Source organism: Lactuca saligna, chromosome 1 (genome assembly GCF_052625555.1).
Source record: "Lactuca saligna cultivar CGN05327 chromosome 1, ASM5262555v1, whole genome shotgun sequence".
Taxonomy (NCBI): Eukaryota; Viridiplantae; Streptophyta; class Magnoliopsida; order Asterales; family Asteraceae; genus Lactuca; species Lactuca saligna.
In genome coordinates this window covers 188,092,479-188,095,431 of record NC_136417.1, presented here as the reverse complement: position 1 = coordinate 188,095,431, position 2,953 = coordinate 188,092,479, and the positions used below count along the sequence as shown (strand labels likewise).

Below are 2,953 nucleotides of genomic sequence, written 5' to 3'. Positions count from 1 at the left end.
AGGAGGAACAAAGGAAAAGCCGTTGGAGAATCCGTTTCCTCAAAGAATTCGCCACTAAAGAACCTCAAGTCAGTTGTTGTAACAGCCCGGGTTCCCAGGTATTAGTTATTTTGTATTTTGTTGTTGATTTGTGAGGAGACTCGGCGAGTTGGAGTCCAAACTCGCCGAGTATGATCGCGGTTATGGGCGCGGGTTCGCGTCCGGACTCGGCAAGTCCACGCTGTTTAATGAAACCCTAATTTCCAGGGTATGAAACTTATTTAATGGGGCTTATGGTCATCATTTGCAGCCACCAACCCCAGAGAGAGAACCCTAAAGAGTCTTTGAGCATTTTGTGAGAGAGAAGAGGAAGATCCTTGATTATTTGTGGGTGTTTTGCTTATGGAAGTGGACCAAGGCAAGAGGAGACCAAAGAAGGTGCTAATCCAGTGATTTCTAAGCTCAGAGACTTCATTTGAGGTAATCATTCATTCCTTTCTCAGTCCTTGGTGTAAATCTTAGAGATAGCATTTCTTTGTGGCCTTTTTGGAATGATCCATGGAGTAAATGGCCTCTTCTCGTGTTGATGCTTTAGATCTTGACCCAAAGAGGTCCAGAGACCCTTTTCCCTCAAGCTTTATGAGTGTTAATGGAGGCCATAAGCTTAGAGTAGCATTCTAGAGACCATATCTTCAAATAAAGCCTTTGAACCTTTGCATGAGCACCAAGATAGTAACTTTACGTGATGTATGAGCTTGGAAGGACTGTATCTATGAGTTATTGGAACGGATCTGACCTCAGGAGTGAGTTTGAGTTGATGCATGGCATAGACTCGCCGAGTCTGAAGAACAGACTCGGCGAGTAGCATGAAGATTGCCCATAACCACTCAGCGAGTGGTCTTGCCGAGCTAAGGGGTTGGCTCAATGAGTCAGGGAGAGTCAGAGAGGGTTGATGGGTGGGCTGAGTCAAGCCGGAACTCGCCGAGTTGTTCTTGAGACTCGGCGAGTTGAGTCATGGTGGCCCCGCGACTCATGCCAGGTGGAACCCATCGAGTTAGGAAAACACTTGACATGTCGAGAGAGGATCCCAAAGAGTTAGTGGACATGTGTGTACTCGTCGAGTCACCGGAGTGCACTTGGCGAGTTGGGTCAAAGTTTGACCGTTAACTTTTGTTGACTTTTAGGGTTGGTCAACAATGTGGCCTTTGGGCCAAGAAGGGGGTAAAATGGTCTTTTACCCTTCAGAGGATGCCAAGAGAGGATAGAGTCTAGTCTCGAGAGTTATGTTCATGAGAGCATTTGTCTTATGTGATAGATGGTGGTGAGTTCAAGATGCAAGCGTGAGGATATATGCTTCCTGCTTTCTAGGTGAGTCTTATCACTATACTTTACCTTGAGTAGGTAACCAGAGTTATGTGACAGAGTATTTGTATGCTATGTATGTTATGTGTTGTACTGCATTATTTCTATGTGATTTATGTTGTGCATGTTTACAGAGTTAGAACCGGAAGGTTCCCAGAGTTAGAACCTGAGGGTTCACAGAGTTTGGGTGCACGGACCCACAAAGTTATAGCCTCGAGTGGCTAATATATGTTATGTGTGGTATTTTGGGGAACTCGCTAAGCTTCATGCTTACAGCGTTTTGTGTTATGTGTTTCAGGTTTCTTTCAGGATCACGGAATGGCACCGGCTTGATTGTACACAACAGCGAAAGAGTCATATTTTGAGGATCCTGGTTTATTATGCAAGTGAAAACGGAGTTATGTTTTGTAATTTGATTCTGAATGAGATTTTAAGAAAAGTGTTTTTTTATAAATTAAACCATTATGTTTTAATGAAAAATTGTTTTGAAATTTATGGTGTTACAGTTTTCAGCAAGAAGAAGAGCAGCAAATTAGGAGCATCCAACGCCTCTTTAACAATTGAAGACCCGATTAAAGAAGACACCGAGTACGAGACCGAGGAAGAAGAAGAACCTACATACGAACACGAATCTGATTTTGAGGATGATTTAGCTATCACTATGGCTAATATCGATGAAGTCCCCATGGGGGAATGGAAGAAGAGGATGTGCGATGACACTGGCCTGGGACTTGTGCAGCCCGCAATTCCCGCTACTGCTACTTTTGAGCTCAAGGGTCATATCCTAGCTTTACTTAAAGAAATCCCTTTCACTGGCAAAGATCATGAAGACGCCTACAAACACTTGGATGAAGTTAATGATGTAGCTGATTATTTCAATGTTCCCAACGTGCCTCGCGAAAATCAGCTACTTCGCATGCTTCCGGTTACTTTGAAGCGTGCTACAATGGATTGGCTCAAGTCACTTCCCCTCGGATCCATTACTACATGGGCCTACCTGAAAGAAGAGTTCATTGATCAATTATTCCCACCATCCAAGATATCTAAGCTCAAGAAAGCCATAGCTAATTTTGAACAACAAGCTGGAGAGTCACTATATGAAGCTTGGGAGAGGTACAAGAGCTTGCTAAGGAATTCCCACATCACGACCTTCATAGTCAGCAAGAAGTCTCCATTTTTTATGATGGAGTAAATGTTACAACAAGGCAACTACTTGACTCGCAAGGTCCACTTACAAAGAAGGCACCTCCAGTAATAAAGCATCTAATTGAAGAATTCTCTAAGCATTCTAGAGAATACCATAATCCAAGAAATGATGTAACAAGGGGGTCCACCTATGCAGCTTCAGAAGACTTATCAACAGTGATGGCCATGTTAAAAAACATGGATAGGAGGATGGAAAACATTGACCAAACGATACATGATATACGGGTGGGGTGTGAAAACTGCAATGGGCCTCATCTTACTAGAGACTGCGACTTAGATGAAAATGGAAACAAGAAGGTGCAAGTATGTTACTCAAGTGGGGACCGATATGATGAAGATTGGCGAAAACCAAAGAAAGATCGGCTCCCTTATGAAGAGTACAAGAAGGCTAAGAGGAGAAGTATAG

At 43.3% G+C, this 2,953-nt stretch overlaps 1 non-coding gene across 1 annotated transcript; it reads right to left on the bottom strand.

Moving 5' to 3' along the window:
* Positions 1-2,386: 2,386 nt before the first annotated feature.
* Positions 2,387-2,492, bottom strand: LOC145027943 (small nucleolar RNA R71). The gene has a single exon (XR_013675704.1). It is a non-coding gene; the product is annotated as a small nucleolar RNA R71 (small nucleolar RNA).
* Between the last annotated feature and the right edge of the window lie 461 nt (positions 2,493-2,953).